The sequence below is a fragment of the Podarcis raffonei genome, chromosome 14 (assembly GCF_027172205.1).
Source record: "Podarcis raffonei isolate rPodRaf1 chromosome 14, rPodRaf1.pri, whole genome shotgun sequence".
In the NCBI taxonomy this organism is placed as follows: Eukaryota; Metazoa; Chordata; class Lepidosauria; order Squamata; family Lacertidae; genus Podarcis; species Podarcis raffonei.
This window is the reverse complement of record NC_070615.1, coordinates 25,303,100-25,327,635: the sequence shown is the minus strand read 5'-3', so window position 1 is coordinate 25,327,635 and position 24,536 is coordinate 25,303,100. Positions and strand designations below refer to the sequence as shown.

General features: G+C 43.8%; 1 protein-coding gene and 1 pseudogene across 6 annotated transcripts in view; one reads left to right on the top strand and one right to left on the bottom strand.

The window, feature by feature from the left end:
• The window catches only part of MEGF11 (multiple EGF like domains 11), a 339,136-nt gene that overhangs the window by 112,952 nt on the left and 201,648 nt on the right, over positions 1 to 24,536 (top strand). The gene's annotated exons all lie outside the window — the stretch shown is intronic.
• LOC128402040 (ribonuclease P protein subunit p21-like) lies at positions 21,797 to 22,397 on the bottom strand (annotated as a pseudogene).

Genomic DNA, 24,536 nt, shown 5'->3' with positions numbered 1-24,536 from the left:
ATCGATTGGAAATTTCGACAAACATCTGTGGAGATGAAGATGATGATGGAATGGCATTTTGGTTCTTTCTGTTGGAAGGCTGGAACACTCCCTCTTCTGCATCACAGATTTGGGTTTGAAGGATTATGGAAGCACATTGACTAACAAGAAGCATTTTCCCAAGTCTGTATGGCTATGCAGGTAGCTGAAAGTGTTGGTTAAGGAGGTTGGGATTACAGTAGTTGAAGAGTGAGAGTGTAGTTTATGGCTACATCCAGAGAATTCCTAAAGGGTTACACTGATCCTGAGGAAAGAAAGGGATGTGTTTGGGGGAACTCAAAGAGCAGGTGGGAAGCCTTGTTTGAACAGGAAGCAAAAGAGGGTGTGCATGAGGAATGGGTTGCCTAATTGCCCAGGCAAGGGATTTCCTAGCACAGGCTCCCAGTGAGTGGCCAGAACTGAGTGTGGATCACACCCAATAGAGACTGCTCTGAAGTGGACAAAAACTAGTTGAACTGGAAGTGCCAGGGATTGAACCTGGGACCTCCTGCGTGCAAAGCAGGTGCTTTACCCCTGAGCCACACCATACTGCTCTAGGCCTGGTCTCTCACAGCTGCCAATAAGTGGTGTACGGTTCCACTTAAGGATGTTAAATTCCCTTGTCTTAAAGACGGGGGAATCTTTTCCTCAGAAGGCAGGCTGATAAGAGCTAGCAAGTCTGGATGAAATACTGAGTGGCTATTAATAGAAAAGCTTTTTAAAAGCCCTTGGTAAAAATGATTGTGAAATATTGCCCAGAAGTCATATTATTCTGGATTAGTCTTTTTATCATCTTCTTCCCCCCCCCCTCTTTTTCTTTTTGCCAACAGACACAATGCATACTTCTGTAATATGTATGGTTTGGGGGCAAATGGCAGGGTGGTGCAATGGCAGAGCTGTAAAAACTCCAGTTGGTGTAACAAAGACAAGGCATGGATAAGGTTCCAGCCTCTATATAGGTATTTGCACCCTTGTGCAGACATTCTGCATTGTTCCTCTTTAAGCTTGTTGTTTATTATTTTATCATTTCTTGAATCTCTATCCCACCCCTCCTTCCCCTTGAAGGCGCTCAGGGTAGTGGTGATGAATTGTGATGGTGGCAGCAGTCCCTGTGCCCTCCATGAACCCACAAAGATGTATGTCCACATTTGCATAATCTGCATACTGAAAAATGCAGTCCACACTGAATATCCGTACAGGGCTTTGGACAAATACCATTATGTGAATCACAAAAGGCCACTAATTTGGGAAGGGGATTTCTCTCTTTTAAGTGGAACCCTCTTTACATTAAATATTCCAGCTTTTAAAAATAATTAGGAATATTAAAGCACTGACAATGATGGAGAAGGAAGCATTATTCATAACTTTTATTTCCGCTCACTGGGCAAAGATCCAGCATATTTCATTTGCAAGAGGGTTCTTTTGGAGGCTGTAGGGAGAGGGATGTTAGCCAACTCCTAAATTAACTATTCTCTGGTAGCCTTTGCAAATGTTACCCCGGGATTAGCCTTGATATCTCAGTGTACTCTTTTCATTAAATATAATTACTGCATTTGTTAGTCTTGGAGATTTGGATGTCTTCATATCCCACTGGTGAATTCTGGAGAACTTGGGTTGTGAGCCTTAGAACAGTTTCCTCCTCCCCAATCTGGTACCAGATGTTTTGGATGATAGCAGGCATTCCCCCAGCCCCACCCCCTGCAGCACCATCTGCCTACCGCAGATTCTGGCTTCCACAATCTAGGAATGGGGTTAGCTCAGTGGTAGAGCATCTGCTTTGCATCCAGAAGGTTTTGGGTTCAATTCCTGGCATCTCCAGATAGGGTTGGGAATGCCTCCTGCCTGAAACCCTGAAGAGCTGTTGCCTGTTAGAGCCGTGACCTGTTCTGCCTTGATACTTCCTGGCAACTTCCTATGTTTCTGTGCCACTCTTCTGAGCTCTTTCCCCATCTGCACCAGAGTTTTTATCCACCCCCTAACTTTCTGACTTTCTCCTCTAAACACCAAACTCCAAACATGGCAACATAGAAAGCTGCCTTGTTCTGAACCAGACCATGGGTCTATTGAGCTCAGTATTGTCAACCCTGACTGGCAGCAGCTCTCCAGGGTTTCAGGCAGGGGTATCTCCCAGCCCCACCTGGAGATGCCATTGGGGAGTGCACCTGGCAACTTCTGCATACAAGCCACTGGGACATTGCCCATCCCTCATAAACTGGTGGTGGTGCCCTCATACCACCAATGTTTGGGGCATGGCCCACTTGTTGAAGATGGACGATCCACAATCCCATCCTCCAAACTGCTGGTCTCTTGTAGCCCTTATGATGCACCATAAATCTCATTAAAGAGTTTGGTGCTTGTCAAGGTTGAAGTGACTTTTAGAGACAGTTTATCAATAGGGAAAGGGAGTCTGTGCCATATTTGACTCGGCATGGCGTCTTGCCTACACTGTATGCTGGCTGGCAGGCAGCTGCCTGTGCCTCCAGGCCTTGCTTTGATTTCATATCAGAAATCAGTAATATATAGAGGCTTGATTACCATACCAATGAAAAACAGAAGTGGCGAGGTTCATCTGTTTTATATATAACAAAGACAACTGTTGAAATGAATTGTTTCCAAGGTCTTAATAATGTTAAAGGGGAATCATATCTAGCCAGTAAGAAGTTTCCAGCCCTCCCTCCCTCTCTCTTTTTTTTAAATGGCTTTTAAGCCTCACCCCCCTCCACCCTGGTGACATTTTAATTCATTCAACCTGAGCTTTGGTTGTTCAGATGCAGAAGAAAAGTGGCAAATGCTCAGTGCAAACCTTTCCTGCTCACCTGCTCGATGATTTCAAAGCAATTAACTTCAAACAGCAGCAGCAGGCTGGTTTGGGGCTTCCTGTGGAGCAGCGCAAAGCCGTTGGGGATATACCTGGCTTTAAGCAGAGGCTCTCGTGGTTATGAGTGGCGGACATCCAGATTGATCAGTGTTCAGTACGACAAGTACATAAGCATGGCATTAGAGTACTCTTCAGCAAATGTCCTTCATACACAAGAGTGGCCTTTGGTATGTGGAAAGCTGTGCTGTCACATTTGAAATGAACCACATGTTATAGCAGAGGGAGGGACATCAGACCTGGGCACCAAATACAGCCCTCTGAGACTTTCCCTAGCTAGCCTACAACCCACACCGACTCTGTTTCACCTTAGTGCTTAAAGCCCTAAAATGATTTAGACCCCAAATATCTGAGAGAGCACTTCCTTCCCTACAGATCCTCCCAAGTGTTAAGATCAGTTGAGGGGACCCTTTTGACAGTTCCACCCCCCTCAGAAGTTTTGGAGTGGTGATGGCTCTGGAAAGGGTATTCACTGGTAGCCCCAACGGTGTGAAATTCCCTCCCCACAGACATCTATCTGCCACCTTCATTATATAGTTCTGTCATGTGCTGAAGATGCTCCTCTTTACTACTACTACTACTACTACTACTACTACTACTACAACATTTTATTATTTATACCCCACGCATCTGGCTGGGTTGCCCCTGCCACTCTGGGTGGCTTACAGCACATATAAAAACATAATAAAACATGAAACTTTAAAAACTTCCTGATACAGGGCTGCCTTCAGATGTCTTCTAAAAGCTGTGTAGTTATTTGTCTCCTTGACATCTGATGGGAGGGCGTTCCACAGGGTGGGCATTGCTACTGAAAAGGCCTTCTGCCTGGTTCCCCACAACTTTACTTCTTGCAGTGAGGGAATAGTCCCTCAGTGGTGGACCTCAGTGTCCAGGCTGAACGATGGGGGTGGAGACACTCCTTCAGGTCCCTTGAGATATATACTTTTAGGGCTCACCCTATTATTGTGACTGTTACTTCTTTTGAACTGCATTTAATTCTGTATTTTGAAATTGCAGTCACCTGCCCTGGGGCCTTCTAGTGAAGGGTGGGTCATAAATCAACTAAATAACAAAAATAAACACTAGGGGAAATTACATTATTTAAGCTAACTTGAAAAACTGCATAAAAGGCTGTTGTTGGTTTGTTTGTTTGTTTGTTGTTTCAAAATTGGTCTCTTCAGAGTGTTTGTGTGGCTCTAAGCTATACAGTGGTACCTCAGGTTAAGTACTTAATTCATTCCAGAGGTCTGTTCTTAACCTGAAACTGTTCTTAAACTGAAGCACCACTTTAGCTAATGGGGCCGCCGCACCGCTGGAGCCCGATTTCTGTTCTTATCCTGAAGCAAAGTTCTTAACCTGAAGCACTATTTCTGGGTTAGCAGAGTCTGTAACCTGAAGTGTATGTAACCTGAAGCGTATGTAACCCGAGGTACCACTGTATTCCAGATCAGATTCCACACCTTAAAGGAACATTTCCAAAAAGCCTTTGGTAGTGCTTAAGGACCACAATTCTGACCTAGACCTAATTTCCTTTTTCATATGTAACTTTTTCATTGAATTTTTGAAGAAACAGTCCATTGTCAAAGCACTGTAATTACCTAGACCTAATTTTGAGATTGCTGGCAACTCTTGACATTGGGGGCACTTCACTATAAGATATAGTCCTGATATCTGCAGCCTTTTGCAAAAAGGGCCAGGGTGATTTAAAAAAAAAAAATCTAAACTCTGAAGGCGATACATGAAAAGCAAAGTAGATTTTCCAGCTGGTTGACCTGTATCCACAGGAAACCACAGGAGGGGCGACTGCGCTTGTGCTCGAATCCTGCTTGCTGGTTTCCCAGAGGCAACTGTTCAGCCACTGTGAGGACAGGATGCTGGACTAGATGGGCCATTGACCTGGTCCAGCAAGCTCTTTTTATGTTATTATGTTCTTATCCCCCTTGGGCTGCAAACCTAGTTTTCGTACCAAGATCTTTAATTTAGCGATTCTTTGCTTGTTGTTGCTGTGGGAGGAAGAGGAGGAGGAAAGCACCCACGAGAATTTTTCATCTGAGAGAGGGGGAAGCTAGAGAGTGTGTACAAAGAATTATAGTATCAGCCACGGTGACAGGTTGGTCAGTAATCTGCACAGATAGTGTAGTTTTCATCACACTTCTCAGGACAAACTGTCATTAGAAGAGGAACCCATTTCATCTTTATCTCTGTCAAGAAAGAAAATAGCCAAGGTCATAACAGGCAAGTGTAATGTCTCAGCAAGATTCCTTTGAAGGTATATTCCTTGAGCAGCTGGGTGCTTGAACACTTGGAGATTTTCATGAATGAGAAGCACAGCTGGAAGATGGTTTTACAGAAGGCCGCATGTGGCTTGTTCCTACACACATGTATTTTCCATGCGGGGTGGGGGGGGGAGTTAACATATTGCACAGATCTTGGTCACTTAGAACCAACCTGAAACATTTGCTCTATCAATAACTCTCTAGCCTTATCCCAGGTATAGGCAAACTCAGCCCTCCAGGTGTTTTGGGACTACAACTCCCATCATCCCTAGCTAACAGGACCAGTGGTCAGGGATGATGGGAGTTGTAGTCCCAAAACATCTGGAGCGCTGAGTTTGCCTATGCCTGCCTTATCCAGTCTGGAAATGATAGGCTAATAAATCATTTGAATGGGAGGTTTTCATACACCTCTAATTGAGGGTTCAGTATATTTTAGAGGATGGGGGCATAAGGTGGAGTCATATGCAGCTATTCTTACTCCTCATTGAATAAAGTTTTATCTTCATTGATTAGAAGCATTTGCTTGAGGTTGTGCTGTTTACTCCCCCAGAAGCTATGATCTGAGTCAAAGATGATTTGGCCCATCAAACTCTTGACAGGTTACAGAGGCCTTTGGAATGGGTTTGAGGAACACAGCAAGTCAGATCCATCAACTTCTGGTCCATCAAGTTCTGTATTCTATGCGCCGACTGGTAGCAACTTTCCAGGGTTTCTAACAAGAGTCCTATTTGGAGGTGTCAGGGATTGAACTTGTAGTTGTATGCTTGAAAAACAGTCTTCCCCAACCTGGATACCTCCAGATCTTTAGGACTACAGCTCTCAATGATCTTTTTAGTGTAGAAAAATGGCGAGAAAGAGGTAACACTTCCGAATATCAGTTTCTGGAAATGGTGGGATGTGCCCAGGTCCTGCTTGCAGGTTTCCTCACATGTTTGGTGACTGTGAGAACTGGATGCTAGACTAGATGGGCCATTGGCTTGATCCAGCAAGCTTTTCTTGTGTTCTTATCTCCTCTGCCACACTGCAGTGATCTCTCCACTGCCAAGATAGTGAAAAAGAGAAAGAGAGCAGGAGGCAAGCAGCAGGCCAGATAGAAAGTCAACATTAATTGTTGTTGTTGTTGTTAGTGTTATTAATTAGTTTTCTTATGCATCCTTCACCATAAGGTCTCAGGGTTATAACAAAACAAACAAACAAACAAACAAACAAACAAACAAACCCACAAGCAGTTGCAATTTAAAACAAAGTAAAACCATCAATATGCCAATCCTATGTCTGAACCTGGGGCCATGGTTTGTTTCACTCAAACCATGGTGAGTAAACCAAGCTATCAGGTTTGGGCACAATGCCAAGCCAGGGATTGTGGTTTGTTTCTTCCATGCATTGGCAAGGAGGAGCAAAGCAGCTCAGGTGAGCATGTTGATGGTAAACAAAGTATGGGGAACCTTTAGCTCTCTGGTTGTTGATGCATGTCATTTTCCATCCTTCCCAGCCATTGGCCATGCTTGCTGGGACTGTTGGGAGTTGCAGTTCAGCAACATCTGGAGGCTCAGAGGTTCCCCACACCTGCAGCAAGCCTTCCCCTTTAGTTTACTATGGCAGTATTTTTGCGGTGGAAGATTGGTTACATCTTCGTTGTTGTCAAATGCAGCATCATTATTATTATTTTGAAAGCTGCAAGTGGTTTAAAGATATGAATATGTGTGTAAAGCCTGGAGTGGGCGAGACTTGCATGCAAACAGCCTCCTGCATTAAAAGCAATCTGTCAGAAAACTGCCGGGTTTTACTGGTTTGATTGTGATGTCTTGTTTTCCAGCAGAGAAATCTGCTCCTCACCTGGTCCAATCATGTCCGTTTATGGGTGAGCACCTTTTATCTCCTCTGTGTGAGAAGGGGCATACACAGAAATAAAGATGATTAGGTTTGTGGCATTTATGAGGCAGGCAGAGCAGCTGAAAGGAAGAGCAATTTGGGGGCAGGTTGGGGATTTTCAGAGTGACTTTCATTAACAGCAGGCAACATGTGAAATGCTGTGTGATGTGGTGAATGCGTTCTTAGACTAAGGCAGCACTTCCCCAGCTTGCTGCCTTCCAGATGCTTGGAACTAGAACTCCCATGAACCCTAGTCCACATGGCCATGTGGGCTAGGGTTGATGGGGGCTGTAGTTTGAAGCATCTGGAGGGCACCAGATTGGGGTAGACTGGTTCAAATTCTTGCTGAGCCAGAAAGCTTGCCTTTCTCACTCACTCCCTTCATCTGCATGTGATAGTGAGGATTACAGTTAATTTATTAATCACTACCTAAACCACAGAATGAAGGCAATTCATACGTATGTAAGATAATTGAAAACAATGAATATGTTTAAAACAAGACAGGAGGGGGGGAAATCTCTTTACAGTAAGTCTGCAACTTACCAGAGGGTTTGGTTCCCATGAACTGCATGCAGATAAAGAAAGAAATGTATAGTAAGCTAAGAAGGTCACTTTAAAAAGGTGTAAAAAGGTCAATGTAAAAAAAACAAGCAGTTAACAGCAAATGGTGGCTGCATTGCTTAGTCTTCCTCTTCTGAGTTTGATGTTGCAGGAAATAAAATCACAAAAAGGGGTTTGGGTTGGGTTGACCGGTAGCCAGATGAAGATGATGACTTGGTCATGGTTCAACTTCAGAGGTGTTGCTTCTTTTTTTGGTTTTTAAGAAACATGGTGATTGGCAACTGCCGCTGTTGCCTCTTGAGCTCATCACACATTTCTTTGTAGGGTCTCAAAGTGTCTGTAATCCCATGGGTGATTTTTCAGGCTGCGTTCCATGGAGGGATCATATCATTCACGTGCTTAATTGCACAGAATATTTTTGCAGGTTCCGGCTTGCTGCCTCATGCTCAGCATCAACAACACCATCTTCACCCTTGGTATCTGAGCATGATTTCACCGGTTTCTCAAGCTCTTCATCAGTCAGTGTTTGTGCATACCCCTCGATGGACTATCCCACTTCTTCCTGGAGAAGGTAAACAAAGCCATCACCACCCACTTAACTTGCCGTGTGCACAATGTCTCCCACTTCATTGTCCACCCTGGGAAATCAAGTGAAATTGTGCACATGTTCCTTCCGTAAGTTCTCCCTGTGTTCATTCAGTGTTGCAGATTTGATTAGATCCATTGCTTGCTTGATGTAAGTGATACAATGGGCAATGTTGAAGGACTTCCAACATGCCATGAGATATAGACCAGCAGTCATTATATTAAGGATCCATGAGAAAGTGGACTTTGTGTGATTGCCTTGAAGCAGTGAGTCCAGAGGGAGGTTGTGTTGGGGGTGGGCTTACTGTAGTTGTTTTCAGAAAGTGCAGGTAATGGGCATCTGTCAGATCTTGACAGGGATGTTACTCAGCAGAATAGGGCCAGCCACACTAAAAGCCCTGCTCCGAGTTACTGTGAAGTGGGCTTCTGATATCTCCTTTTGCATGCACACACACCCAATCTCCTACAGAGATTTGCAGGGATAAAAAATGAATGCATTTTTCCGTAGAGGTATTGGTATCTCATACTTACTTGTTTCATTAATTGCATTATAAGCAAACAAACAAAACTTCCACTGAATTTGCCTGGGATACATCCCCTCCCATTTTTTGGGGGGGGCCCTGCACCTTATTTAGCTCTCGCCATTCCTGTCCTATTTAATCGCATTCCTGAGTACTGTTCAGAAAACTAGGACCCAGAGCCGTACCCTCTTGAAAATGGATGGCTAGCTTCATGGCAGAGAGAGGGGGGCAGGGTGCTGACTCTGCAGTTATCAATGAAATTCAGAGCATTGTGATGGTTCAGCTTTTCACTTGCAAGTTTTGTATAGGGCACAACCAGGTTAAACCTGTTTGACTTCAAATATGGCTGAAAGTGCACCCAACTTTGGAAATAAAGACCAATCAATTAAGAGAAGTTTGCTGGTGCTGGGGCCCCTTAAATCCGGGAAATGGAGAGGCTCCCTCCAGCAGGTAGGCAAATAGATTCCTTTCCTTTCCCTTCTCATCCTGCTACTCTCATCTACCTTTTAAAAAGTGGTGTTTTTTTTTTAATTCCACAAATGATCTCCAGCTGCTGCCAAGCTGCCTATTAATCACAACAAACCCAGCAGATTGTGTTTATCCTTCATTCTCCAAGGGGTGTTGAGGACATGCGTGTTGGCCGTGTGAGTCCATCCATGTTTTTAAAGGTCCCAGGGTGTTCAAGACAGCCTGAGCAAGGGCAGTCTGTGTCTAGCAGCAGGAAAACATAATAGGAAAACATATATAAACACTTACATAAGTAAACAAAGTGGAATCCCATCATAAAATATTGTATGCCTTTTGAAAGCAAATTATGAATTTTGTCAGACTAGATGAATTCATATATCAATGACGGAGACTTTATCTAGGTTAATGAAAATGTGATTTACTGTTCTACAATTCATTTCATGATCATTGGCTGGATTCTGCCCCACATTCTGATTTTTCAGGGTGATCTCTTCTCTTCCACCCTTGTCCCAAATGGATAGGGTGACAGTGCACCCTACTTTATAGGGGATGTCTCTCTGTCAAAGCTCAGTTTTTTTATTCAGAATTCATGGTGAAAATATATATTTTTTCACATGCGAGACCCTTCATTTAGAGCTATCAGGATTGCCCTGAAAGTTTTATTTTAGATAATGGAGTTTCTAAAGGGAAAGAGGGGCTAGGGTGGGGAAAATCTACTATATAGCACTTCTGAATGTCCAACTTTTCAGACGTTGACTCCTCACCGTATTCTTCTAAGACTGCAAGGTTGCCTGAGAGCAAGCTCTATTGACCTCAGTGGGACTCAGAATTAAGTGTGCATAGGAATAAACTGTAAATCAGAGATGCCTAACCTTTTTGGCCCAAGTACCACATTCACCCATGACTATCTATTTGAAGGCTGCATGGCAGCAGTTGGTGTGGCTGTCCCACACTCCTTCATGCAAGCACACACAGAGCCCCCACCCTCCTCAGCAAATGTGTACAATCTGAGAGGTGGGGTTATTGCTTCCTCTCCACTCATTAATCCAATGTCCAGGTTCACCCTAGTGCTGTGCCTACTTTATTTTTCTTCTCTTTTCATTTTGTCATTGCTGCCCAAACTGGTAGGGTCTTGGGTCTTGGGCCTTGCCCGAAAAGTTTACTGGGCAGTCAGATTTCGTTCCCAAGCTTGGAGGTAAGCCTCCCCTGCTGTAGATGACTCTGAGCATTTGCTCAGGATAGACCCTCCTGCCAGCGGTAATGCAACCACTGCATTTCTTAGCAGGCTAAATGATGCTGCAAACAACTCTCTTTTTTTAAAAAAAAGATATTTATTAGAGTTTTACAAAATGAAAAAAGAAAAAAGAAAAAATACAAATAAAAAACAATTCCATCTTTCCATCACCTTCTGTCATTTGCTTGATTCCCGAACCTCCTCAAACCTCCCTTTTTGTATTCCAATTTAATTTGTTAGTTCAGCAAATCCTTCCCCTCTTTACTTATCCTAATCTTTAATCTTAAAATAATGTAACATTAAATTTTTGTCTATTAATAATCCAATATTTTCATACTCCTTATAGCATTGTAGCTAAAAACCATATAACTTTTCACCCAACATCCTTCTAACATTCATTAATTTTACAATATTTCCGTAAGTAGTCTTTAAATTTCTTCCAATCTTCTTCCACCGACTCTTCTCCCTGGTCTCGGATTCTGCCGGTCATTTCTGCCAATTCCATGTAGTCCATCACCTTCATCTGCCATTCTTCCAGAGTGGGTAGATCTTGAGTCTTCCAATACTTTGCAATAAGTATTCTTGCTGCTGTCATAGCATACATAAAGAAAGTTCTATCCTTCTTTGGCACCAATTGGCCGATAATGCCCAGAAGAAAGGCCTCTGGTTTCTTCAGGAAGGTATACTTAAATACCTTTTTCATTTCATTATAGATCATTTCCCAGAAAGCCTTAATTCTTGGGCACGTCCACCAAAGGTGAAAGAATGTACCTTCAGTTTCTTTGCATTTCCAACATTTATTATCGGGCAAAGATGCTGCAAACAACTCTCACAGTCTCAGAATGTTTGCTCTCTTCCTCTGAAGTGCTTAAATTGCTAGTCTGAGCTGGGAGCCCCATCAAAGAGAAATATCCAGCCCTAACCTGTGCAATTCTTTTCTTCACTCCTCCGGATTTTTTGGGGTCTGCAAACCATCAGTCATGGTTCCGACTGAGCGAACGCTTTCAATTCTAACACTGCACATTGCTAGCCTGAGCTGTGGGGGAGCTGAATCCCAGAACAACAAAACTCCCCCTCTCCAAACTAGACTCAGCCTGCCATGCATCCCTCTGGTCTGGAATTCCTGCTAGCTTTAATGAGCAATGATGAGGTGACTTGACCCTATGATTCCTACATGTCTAATCCCCTCGAGAGTGGAAATTGTCCCAGAAACCATGCCTGTCTACTGCCCACATGATCCCTCACTTGGATGATTGTGGGGGGTTTAGCCTCCAATTTACCAACAGTAGCTACTTCTATTCCACGAATAAACCTCTTTTTTTTTTGAAAAAAAGGTGTTGATTTATTTTTGCAAATATGCAGAGATTTCATTTGCTTAATTCAGTTTACAGAATTTGGATTTTTTTTTTTACCCAGCTGTGCCTTGTTTTGGACTGTGATTTTAAAGGTTACACTTGAAAGCGAATAATTAATTGAAAGGGTTCGTTTAAAGGAAAGCTTCTGAAGTTCCTACACTGATCATCCCCCCCCCCCTTTTACTGAATTTTACCTGCTGGAGGCTTACTCATTCATCACCCAGCATTAGGCATTTTGAACAGATGGCTTCTTGGAAAATGTGAAGGCTGATGGGGGGCTCTTTTGAGTTCATCCACATCTGGGCCTCTAAATCCAGCAGTTAGCAATGTTCTTTTCTAGTGCAACAAGGTCGTCACAAAGTAGGTTTGTGTCACCTTGCTATACGGTTGAAGGTGTAAATGTTTGCATTAGTGACTGGTACCCTTTGGGACTGGTGAGGCAGAAGACAGGGAGCCCAACAGTAGGTGGAGACAGAGCCAATGGCAAGTAGAACCATCTCATTCTAGTTCTGTCCTCATGCACCTCCCTGCAGCGTTCTGCAAGTGCAACACTGAGACCGAGGAAGAGAAGGAAGCTGACAGCCCGTGCCACCCCCTAAACTGATTGTAGTACATGAGAACATAAGAGCCTGCTGGATCAGGCCAATGGCCCATCTAGTCCAACACTGTGTTTCCACAATGGTCAACTAGATGTCTGTGGGAAGCCAGCAAGCAGGATCCAACCTCACCTCTGTGGCTTCCAGTGACTGGTATTCATAGAACCATAGGATTGTAGAGTTGGAAAGGACCCCAAGAGCCATCTAGTCCAACCCTCTGCAATGCAGGGATCCTGCCCACAGTCTGGGTGGGCTTGAACCACCAACCTTCTGGTTAACAGTCAATATCAGAAGCATTTCTCCCTCTGATTGTGGAGGCAGAGCATCATGGCTAGTAGCAATCAACAGCCCTCTCCTCCATGAATTTGTCCAGTCCTGCTTTAAAGCCATTTGGGTTGGTAGGCATTAATATTTCCTGTGGGGAGAGTTCCATGGTTTAACTATAAGCTGTATGAAGAAGTCATTTCTTTAATCATTCCTGAATCAGCACCCATTCTGCTTCCTTGGATGTCCATGAGTTCTGGAGTTATGAGAGAGGGAGCAAAACTTGTTTCTCTACCCACTTCACATAATTTTATAAACTTCTATCACAGGGGTCAGCAAACTTTTTCAGCAGGTGGCCGGTCCACTGTCCCTCAGACCTTGTGGGGAGGCCGGACTATATTTCTTTTTGGGGGGAGGGGGAAAGAACAAATTCCTATGCCCCACAAATAACCCAGAGATGCATTTTAAATAAAAGCACACATTCTACTCATGTAAAAACACCAGGGAGGCCCCACTAATAACCCAGAGATGCATTTTAAATAAAAGGACACATTCTACTCTTTACATGATCCGGATCCGGCCCAATCGCCTTCTAAATCTGGACCGTGGATGGTCCGGGAATCAGCATGTTTTTACATATGCTGATTCCCGGACCATCCACGGTCCAGATTTAGAAGGCGATTGGGCCGGATCCGGCCCCCGGACCTTAGTTTGCCTACCCATGTTCTATCACTTCACCTCTTACTTGCCTTTTCGCTAAACTAAACAAGTCCCAAATGCTGCAGACTTAGTCTTTCAAGCCCCGAAGTCTTGGAAACAGACAATCAGGGGAACAGCTGCAGAGGTCAGAGAGACGAGCAGAGAGGCCTCCAGGAACACAGCACATCACTTCTGGGAGGGCAAGGGGGGAATGGGCAGACGCTTGAGCTATCAGCAGGAAGCAGGTGTTGCAGCTTTCTCTTGGAAGGTGCAGAAAAGTAGAAAGAGGCAGCGAGGCAAGAGTAGAAAGGAGAAACGACAGAGCTATCAGTGGTTGGCAAGAAGACAAGTTGTGTCCCCTGCCTTTTTAAAAGACTTCAGAAAAAGAGAAGAAAATCCCTTATGTGCAAGGCAAAACACCTCAGACCTCACACGGGGGAAAGGAGCTGGAATGCCTTTTTATCATCCAAACCATTTAACGTTGAAGTGAGGAACGGGCCTCATGATTGTAAACTGGTGGTAATAATCTGACAGTGGAAGGGAGATAGAGATGAGTGTTACCTCTCAAGAGGCATTCATCTGCACTCCGCCCCCCCCACCTCCAACCAGCCTGCAAAGGTATCCGCTAAAGTGTTTATGAAGGGTGTAAAGATCTATTTTATCGGCATTGTCGGTGCTAGAGGCTCAATAAACATTGTTTAATGTTTAAACACAATCTACTGGAAGCGATTTTGTGTTAGCTGCCGAAACGGCTGCTTTCTGCTGTGGAAAATGTATGAAGGTGGGGGGGGAGGGGAAGAAGGGGGGGGAGAGAGTAATGCCACCTTTCTGCATTGCACCTTTTCCCGGTTCATTTCAGACAAAGTATCAGAAACTGAGCCCTCTGAGGAAATTGGTCCCGGCCTTGTGAAACCAAGGACCCTGTTCTTGTATTGGGATGGATGACTCTTGTCAATTTCAGTTTCTCTCAGTTTCCCAGTTTCCCAGCCTGAAATTCAGTTCACCCCATTTTCACTTCAGTTCGTAATTAAAAAAAAAGTTATCACAAACGTTCCTCAGTATTTTATTGTGCCTTTCTCCTAATACGCACAGTTCGTGTGTAATGCTTCCTTTTGCAAGGAACTTTTTCCTAACAGAATGCATTATTATGTGTTGTTTTTAAAAATATAAATGCACTTTATTTTTTGACACATATTTTGAGTAGATAACTACATCACAGAATTTGGAGAAACGTGAATGTCAAAAGATACCTTCACTTCAGTTTGTGTATTGTGTTAGGCATGGGCAAATTAGGCAGCTTCGCATTCAGATGTGAGCCAAGTTAAATCACTCCTCTGTCCCTCTTCAAGTGTTACCGCTTCCTGGATGTTTTTTGGTAGTTGCATGTCTTTTTCTGCAGTGCCTGAGTGGGAGCGCTTTCATGCTACTTTCCCGCAGAGTCTGATTGCTTGCTTTGTAGACAAGAAATTGATGGTTTGCTAGGCGCAGCAAAATATCAAAAACTTTGGAGGTGGTGGAACGGAAAACAGCTGGAAGAGTGGTGAGGGAAATGTTAAAGAGCATGTGGAAAGTCTCTGTCTGAGTGTAGCGCAGCCCTCATGGGAATTCAGAAACAAAGTCTGATCCTATTGAGCTATATCACGCACATGCCCTCGTGAGCAGGGAGTGAGGGAGAGATTCATTCAGTTCCCTTTAAATGCAAACTTAACAAATTTGCACTTCCCCAAGCAATGCATAAAGCAAAATACAAAACTCCTTTCTGTTTTGCAGCTCTCTGATCGAAGAAGGCATACAGATGCCTGCGCTAGTGAAAAGCACACACAAAAAGGTGTATATTAATAAATGTAATGTGCAAAAGTTCATTTTATTAGGAAAAAATGCTTGCAAAATGAATATATTAGGCAAACCTGTCTGCAAAAATAAAATCATATAATGGATGTGAAAATATGTATGAACTTTCATGCCACCTTAAAAAAACCACAAACGTCACAAATGCATATGAAATTGGAGTTAACTGAACTTACAGAAATATATCCATCCTTCATGCCCCAGGAGTCTTCCAATATTTTCTGGTGTGACACAATCACGTATGTAATTTCTGCAATGGTGTAAATTAGATTTATGTCAGTACAAGATGCTAAGGGGGGAAGAGCAAGAAAGAAATGCACCTTTTTGTGGAAAGACAGGGTGTAAATTTAAATAATAAACAGTGCTTTTCTGCAAGACGGGTGGGCACCTGGCCAATTTCAGCCCTTTGCTACATATCCACATCCCCAGTTGTAGGAACTGCATCCATTGGAGCAGAGAGGGGTAGGGAGGCAGCCTGTGTGACTCTTGCATAAAAATGAGAACCAAGTATATACCCACAAAACCATTCAGTGTAGTGCCAAGCCACAAATACTGGTGAGCCTTCCTGGCAACTGATTGTGGATGTCCCATTGTCAGGTACCTGTTCCATTTGCATTAGAAAATTGCTATACACAGTAGGAGTTGTGCCTCTGCAATGGAAGATAGAACTTGCACAGAGCACGTCCTTCAGGTTTTGCTTTGATGTCACCCTAATAGTTGTCCAGTGGAGTTTGTTTTGTCTGCCTCCCTCCTGCTGTAACGGGCAACTACATTCACGAACTTCTTAATCTGGGGAAGTGAAAATTGAAAGTCAACAGAAGCTTTGATGTTTCTCAAGATACAGCCTTTGAAAGCAATTGCACATGGAGCAAAAGGAACCTTTTAGCGTGTTATCTGTGTCCCCATCCTGAATTTTGTGATGAGCGAGCATGTGCAGTGGTAGAATGTAATTGCTTTTAAAGCAGGGGAACAGGCTTGGCCTTAGTCACTGCAAGTGTTTGTTTTTGCCGTAATTAGGTAAATTCATCACTCTGTTAGCTTTTTAATTTGGAGCATGGGATGCTTACTGCCTCTTGTAGCTTTACAGCTGGGCTCTGGTCTGATGCCAGAGCCTACAGGTAAAGCGGCAAGTCTCATGACCATGGACAGCTCCAAGTGAGCAACTTGCTCCATGAAAGGAGCAGACTGGGACCTTTTATGCCTCTGTCTCCCATCTACCTCCTCCAGGCTCTATCCAGTTGTAGAGATTGTCAGCTCCTTGATGGACCAACCCCCTGGCCTGAAGACAAACACTCCTTCTCTTTTCCATAGCCTCCCTACAGGTGTGCTTCCAACATAGCTGAACTGATGATGTTTTTCTGGGAGCCATCTGCTTCTTCAGGCTCAGGGGACGGTGTCCATGAGGGTCCAGGTTCTGATCCTATAGGTCCCTGGCAGTCTTGGAAGTTCTTCTATGAGTTGTTGTCCAACTGCCTCAGGTGTGGTGGTCTTCATATTTTCCTCAGTCAGCTTTCAGCCCTGACTCAGATCCAGCTTCCTTTCTGGTGCTCCTGCAGCCTCTGATTCCCAGCCCTACCTGAAGATTCCTTTGGGGATTGAACCTCGGACCTTCCTCTTCCACTGCTATGGACTTTCCCCAGGAGGTGAAGATATCCATGCCAGAAGGAGGTGGAGCCAACCACACAAATGCATTTGGATGTCACTCTGTGATCCCTGATGTTTCCTTACCATGGCCCTTGTATGGAATCATTAGAGTGTCAGTTTTTGAAAGCCAGCTTGGAGGCTCTTTGGTCCTGGGATCACAGGCAAAGAGGATAAAGGTTGCTTGGATTCACTTTGTGTGTTGGAGTGACTGTCCTGGCAACCATGCCTGCACCGATTAACCAGACGCCTTTTCTTTAATTGAAATCATTAAAATGCCATTAGTGGAATTAGTGTTCTCTCTCTTGGCTTTACGATACTGAGCACTTGAAAGTAGCTTCTGCTGGTGAAGCAGTTTGCAGGAAAACTTAAGTTGTACGTAGAAAGGAAAGTGTAGGGTGGAGTTCAAAGTGCTCCAACTCCCCCATCTTGCAACATTTGGAGTTTACCTGGGATTTGGGGTGTGGTATAGCCTTCCAGGTTTCACCAAGTTGTTGCAAGAACTGGAACATACCAGCATGAAAATGGCAGGTCTCTTCACATGCTCGCTTTTCCTAACTGGAAAAGTTACTGTACGCTATATCAGTAAAACAGTGAACTTATGTGACTCCTCTGTGAGGAAAGGGTGCACCTTTTGGGATTTTCTAGTTTAGAGAGAATGCATGACAGAAGTTTATAAAGTTATGCACAGCATGAAGAAAGTAGGTAGAGGAAAGTTTTATCCTCTCATAAGACTAGAACTAATGGACATCCCACGAAGCTGAATGTTAGAAGATTCTGGACACTTTGAAGAAATGTACTTTTCCCATAGTTAAACTATGGAACTTGTTCCCCCAGGAGGCAGTGGTGGCTTAAAAAAAAGGATTAGTCAGAATCATGGAGAATGCTACCCATGGCTACTAGCCATGATGGCTATTCTCTGCCTCTATGGTGGCAGGCAGTAATGCTTCTGGATGCTAGTAGCTGGAAACCATGGGGGTGGAGAGTGCTGCTGTGCTTGGGTCCTTCTTGTGCATTTCCCTTTGGGGCAGCTGGTTGGCCACTCTGAAAACAGGATGCTGGACTAGATGGCTTCTGCCAACAGAATGGGTTAGTTGAACCCCGTCCTGAGTTTCAAAAAGTAGACAGAGAATCTTTGCTGTTGGATGTATTTAAAATCTGCTAGGATTCTTGATCAGGGATTAATATTGTTATTAAGCTGGCTTGGTCTAGCACCTTGACAACCTTCTGAATCCCCCTTGATCAGGATTTCTTGATCAGGGATAGTTTAAGAAGCATTAATACTGCTATTAAGCTGGGTTGGTGGGTTGGTCTGGCACCTTGACAACCTTCTGAATCCCCCTTGATCAGGATTTCTTGATCAGGGATAGTTTAAGAAGCATTAATACTGCTATTAAGCTGGGTTGGTCTGGCACCTTGACAACCTTCTGAATCCCCCTTGATCAGGATTTCTTGATCAGGGATAGTTTAAGAAGCATTAATACTGCTATTAAGCTGGGTTGGTGGGTTGGTCTGGCACCTTGACAACCTTCTGAATCCCCCTTGAGGCTCTCGTCCTCCTAATGGTTAAGAAAGCAAATGGCAACTGGAAGGGGAGCCCTTTGAAGTCTTACTGTACGCCTTTGCTCACATTACTCTTAAGTACTGCCTGGGGGGGGGGAAATCAGCCCAAAGGGTTGTCTTTCAATTAAGCTCATTAAATGTAGCTTGAGCAAAGGGAATTATGCAAATATCCTTTTAAGCTTGTGGAAAATTGAATTATTTTGGGTTCTGGCATTATTTTTATTCCCCCTCCTTTTGTCGAGCAATTAATATTTAACTCCTTTGAAATAAAACTGACACACAATATGGCCTTTACAATATAGGCTTAAAATACCTACCTATTCTTTTATATACTGTGGTTATAAAGCATCGACATGGTGATATTGAGTGGCAGTTTAATTTTGCTTTTTATTAATTCAGATCCCGAGTTGGGTTTAATAACTCTCTTTATTTCATTCCATTTAATTTTCTTTCTATTTGTGCAAGCGAACTTTAAAAAGCGGGGGCATAAAAAAAGGAGGATGGCTTTTTAAATAGGCCTCGTTCTCTGTCCCTCATAAACATTTTGTGGGCTACCTAGAAATGTACCTCAACTTTAATTCTCTTAGTTACAAGCAATTTGCAACTTGAGTCATAATCTTCCTAACCTTTGCGATGCTGCCATGTCCTTCAGGTAATGGAGAAGGTTAGAGTAACACATTAGTAGTCTCTTACTGAGCTCCGGCTGTACCTGTGATCTAATGATATTTAACTCTCCACCTAATATGAGCTTACGAGTGATTACAAGCTGTCCTCTGGGATGAGGCTGTGGGAGAATTTCCAAATAAGTTGCAAAACAGCGATGAATTAACTTGTAGGCCTGTCAAAACCAATTATCTCCCTTGACAACTCAACTCTGCTCCCCCCCCCCACTGGGTGTTTTTGCTGTGATGAAACTTAACAACAAAAAACACAGACCGTGCATGGAGGCTCCATAAGCGCCCCTCTCCCCCCCCCCCATTTTGGTTTTTGTAGAGGATGGACATTTCACATCTACAAGGTTCCCATCCATCGTCAAGTCTAATCAAATGGCATGCTTCTGACAGACCTCTGGGTCATATATTCTGTATTGATTTATGGGTGCTGCATCTAGCTCTTATAATTAAAGGCCGCTTTTAATTAAGCCTTTGGGGCTAGAGGATGAGCAATGGCAGAACAATCACCCACACCCCTTTATGTTTTATCAGAGAGTGTATTTTGGATCAGTGGAGCCCATTTGATACTTCTAGGCCAGCTTTTTTAAAGTGTTGTTCAGAAACCAGTCTGGTTTGTTGAGTATGATGTACAGTCTATATGTTCTTTTGGAAGATAGGAATCTATCACTTGGACCACTATTGTCCACACTGACTCACAGTAGCTCTCAGGGGTTGTCAAAGGAGGGTCATTCCCAACCAGGGGTTGAACCAGTGGCCACATGCGTGCAAAGCAAATGTTCTGGCACTGAGCTATGGCTTCCCCACCCCACCCCACCCATCTATTCTTGCCTCTTTTCCTTCCGCAACAGTTTCAAGACTAGTTTAGTGCCTTTAGCATGTCATTATGCTCATTCTATAGCCTTCAACCTCCTCTTAAAACCCGGGAGCAACCTATCGCCCAAGCTTAACATGGGACACGCTTCTAATTTTGCAGCATTATATGCCAGTCAGGATGAGTGAGCTCGCATCTGCCTCAGCATCATATGGGCTGTGCTTGCTGGTTTCTGATGAGCGTTGCAGTCCAAAATATCTGGAGGGCACCAGGTTGGGGAAGGTTGGTTAAAAATCATGAGAGCCTTTCAAGCATTGTCCTCCGTGGCATTGGCTGACCTAAATTGTCTCTGGGTCAGGAAGGCCACATTCACACCATATATTTAAAGCACTGTGATACCACTTTGAACTGCCGTGGCTTCCACCTGAAGAATCCTGGGAGTTGTAGTTTGTTAAGGGTGCAGAAACGAATTTAGTAGACCCCCCATTTCAGCCCTCCAGAGCTACAGTTCCCAGAGTTCCTTGAGAAGAGGGATCGATTGTCAAACCACTCTGGGAATTTTAGCTGAGCACAAGTGGTGTTGTGAAAATGAGCCAGTGGCAATGCCTCAGTCTGTTTGCTGAAACTCTGTGCTTTGCAGAGAAGATGGAACATTTTCCTCTTCTCTTCAAAATGCAAACAAGATTTGTTTCTCTCCCTCATCCCCCTCTACTTTCCTTCTTTCTCAAGATAGACAAACATAAATACAGCCAGCACAAAGTTACCTGGCAGCAATTTTTCTGTGCCTTATATTCTAAATATCTACTTGCGCATGACATTTACTGAGGAAAAACATTTGCAAATTACCTGTTTGATTAACACCCCCGTCTTCTACAGTTTCGAAAGGGTAAGGTAATTGAATGCTGAGTTGAGTTTAAAAACATGAACTTTTATGTGAGCGGCAGTCCCAGACTGCAAATTGCCCTGCCTTTTCTGTTTTGAGTGCCCCATATGTCAGGGTGCTGAATGTATTTGCACTTTGCAGCAGGATCACTCTGCCTTTTGATGGATTGATATGAATGGGGTCTTGGTTGCCACTGCTGGAGCACAGCAGTGAGTAGAATCACGAGAACTGAAATGCTGAAACAGAATCCTAATATTTGTAATGTGAAGCAGGACATGAGGACACAAGGCCTGGCAAGAACTTCCATCTAAACCCTGCATGCGTTCCAGAAGATAGACAATATCTGATGTAGCACCAAGTTAAACTCACTTGGCAGTATACTTCTTCTGCTGGCAAAATGCTTTGCACCAGTGGAACGTTGATGCGCAAGAAAATGCATAAGCAGGTTGCTGGTGACTTTGTTGCACAATAGATTTTGCAGTCTGATGTGCATTGAGTTTCTGTTAGTGCAGCTGGTGCATTGGATTCCTCTGTTGTGCAACATTAGAACTCATCTGTCCACTAGTGTAAGAGCCCTTGCACTAGCAGACAGAAGATGCTGGGTATACAGCCCTCTGTTCAGAATCCACTTTAGTGCAGCAGGGCTTCTATGGCAGACATTATTATTGGTAAGGTAAAGGAAAAGGAACCCCTGACCATTAGGTCCAGTTGCGGACGACTCTGGGGTTGCGGTGCTCATCTTGCTTTACTTGCCGAGGGAGCCGGCGTACAGCTTCCGGGTCATGTGGCCAGCATGACTAAGCCGCTTCTGGTGAACCAGAGCAGCCAAGGAAACGCCATTTACCTTCCCGCTGAAGTGGTACCTATTTATCTACTTTCACTTTGATATGCTTTCGAACTGCTAGGTTGGCAGGAGCAGGGACCGAGCAACGGGAGCTCACCCTGTTGTGGGGATTCGAACCGCCGACCTTCTGATCGGCAAGCCCAATTTTCTATCCCACCTTTCCTTCCCAAGGAGCCCAGGACAGCAAACAACCTAGTATTTATATTAACAACATTTGACTCTTCTGCCCTGACTTGGGGATTATGCGTTTGCTACCAAGCCACAGTTGCCTGCCTGCCTGGGTAGAGTTCGTTCCCCCTTCTTCCCTTTAGATTTGGTGCCTGCTGTCGTCTCCTCAGAGGCAGGATGGCTGTGAGGTTCAGAACTTGCAGGTGGTGTTGCCTTTTCTGCTCAGGAGGACTTTGGGGGGGGGCTGTTGCACTGAGCTGGGGGTCTGGCCTGAAGCTTTTGCTCCTTCTCTAGGGGGTGTCTGCTTCTTTAGCAATGCCTCAGGTTGCTCCGATCACAACTTGTAGTCAGGGTTGCTGAGGAAATGCTTGGTGAAGCCACAGTTGAGACAACGCACAACAGTCCACTGCTGATTACAGTGCTTTCTCTGGCGCAAAGTGGAGCTGATTTCAGGGATGAGAGGGGAGAAGCAAGATTTGCAGATGGATCCTGTCTTAACATGAGCTGCTGGCTGATGCTGTTTCTGCGTGTGGCAATAAAAGCGAGCCAGTTCCGGGTTCTCTGGGTTCTGCCAAAGGACGCAATGCGCTGCCTGGTAGAGGAAACTGAGCTTCTGAAATGCTTCTTTGCCCTTTATCATGGCTGACCTAGTATTTAGTTACTGACATGTAAACAGTAGTAGTAGTAGTAGTAATAATAATAATAATAATAATAATAATAATAATAATAGTAAATGTTATAAGATGTAATCAGTGCTATCCACCATCAGGTCTCAAGGCAAGGTTGCAACAAATAGAAAATGCAAGTTTTAAACAGATAAGGAATGCTGCATTTTTAAAACATGCAAAGCCATTGCAAAGTGGAACGGTGTAATATAGTAGTAATACATATAGTAAAAAACAATTAAAATTGAAAAATAAAATGAAACATATTAAAAACATTTAAAGCAAATAAGAGCATCTTAAAAACATTTGCAGATTTGCATGCAGTACTAATACTTTGACTTGGGCCTGGGAGCTGACAGTCAGCATGCTTTCAAGACTGGTGGATATGGTCCCATCAGACTGCTCCACTCACCAGTCTACTTTCTATATTTTGCAGCAGCTGCAACTAACAGATTGTCTTCAAGGCCAGCCCTGAGTAGAGTGAGTGCACTGCAGTAGTCCAGGCAGGAGGTCACCTGTGGATGGGCAACTGATGCCAGGCCTTTCCCTTGGGATTGCAGTCTAGGGTTGCCATACATATCTGGAATTCTGCAGATGGCAGCAGTGTCCGGGTGAAAATCGGTTTTAAAAAGTCCAGGAAAATCTGGATGTATGGCATCCCATGTTGGCAGTGTTGTTTTTGCTGATTTTCCATAAAAATAGCTCAAAAATGGCGATTTTGCCCAAAGAGCTCAACAACTTTGGCCAAAAAGTTTGGCGAACAGATTTTCACTGTTTGAAATATGGCAGTCCTAGCAGTGACAGGTTGGAACCTAGGCGTTCTTTGGCAGAGGAAGGTTTCCCTCAGGGTAGGAAGTCTGAAAATGCTTACATTAAAAAATAATAATAAAAGAAATGGAGGTCAGGATGATATGCAAGAGGGCCTTAAAAACATGGTTACAAGTAAAGGCCGAAAAAGAGAAGGCACATTTAATATCAAAAAGAAAGTTTTAAGAGGTAAGGAAATTGTGCATTGTTTACTCGAGGTCTGTCAACAATTTAGCTGTGATGAGTGAGAGTATCTATCAAGGTGATCAGGTTGGGAATGGTTAAAAAAAGAAGAAGGGAGATTTCATTCTTCTTTTCTGGCAGTTGGTATTCTAGAAATGACTAACATAGATACATGCAAGCCAGATTTATGTCCACAGTAAGGGTAACAGTAATCTTAAATATTAGAATAAACCTTCCTAGTTGGAATTGCAGGTAGGGCCCAAATATCAAAAAGAGAGCATGCAGATCTTCTTCACTCAGTTTTCAGAGTAAGATTGGATTAAAATGTCAGAGGCATTTTAGGTGTAATGGATGTCTGTTCAGACTAGAAGATGTTTGGAGTTAACTTCAGGTTCTACGATTTTCTAGCTTTGAAGGAGAGCCATAGAGCATGTCGCTGCAAATGATTAATGTGGCCCATGTCTTAATATTCACTTCTAGATCTAGTCGCCACACTCTCTTTGGATTAATACATTTCCCACATGTCCCAGCAGAACCCTGGTTTCACCTCAGGATAAGTTAGCCTTTTTGAACCTGTTGCACTCCAGGTGTTTTGAACTGCAACTCTCATGAGGCCCAGAAAGCACAGCCTGATGGGAATTGTAGTTCAAAACTCTATCCAGCAGCAGCAGCAGCAGCAGCAGCAGCAGCAGCAGCAGCAGAGATCCTTAGAACAAGCTTGGGTGAAAGAGATGAGTGGAGGAAGACACAGAAACAAGACATTTTTGAAGAAATGCTCAGAAAGAGGGGATAAGAACATACAAAGAGCCTACATGATCAGACTAATTGCTCATGTAGTTCACCATCCTCTTCTCACAGTAGCCAGCCAGATGCCTTAACAGGAAGGCCACAAGTAGGAAGACCTAAGCCATCAATCTTGGTAGCCATCAGTGTCCCGAATCTTTCAACAGTGCCATCCTTGTGACTGTTGCTACCAAACTGTATCCTTTTTAGTTTAGACAAAAGGCGACCAAGAGGTGGCATGATAGAGGTGTGTAAAATTAGGCATGGTTTTTTGGGGGGGAGAAGTTTTTCTCTCATTAACACTAGAATTTGGGGGCATCCAGTGAAGCTGAATGTTGAAAG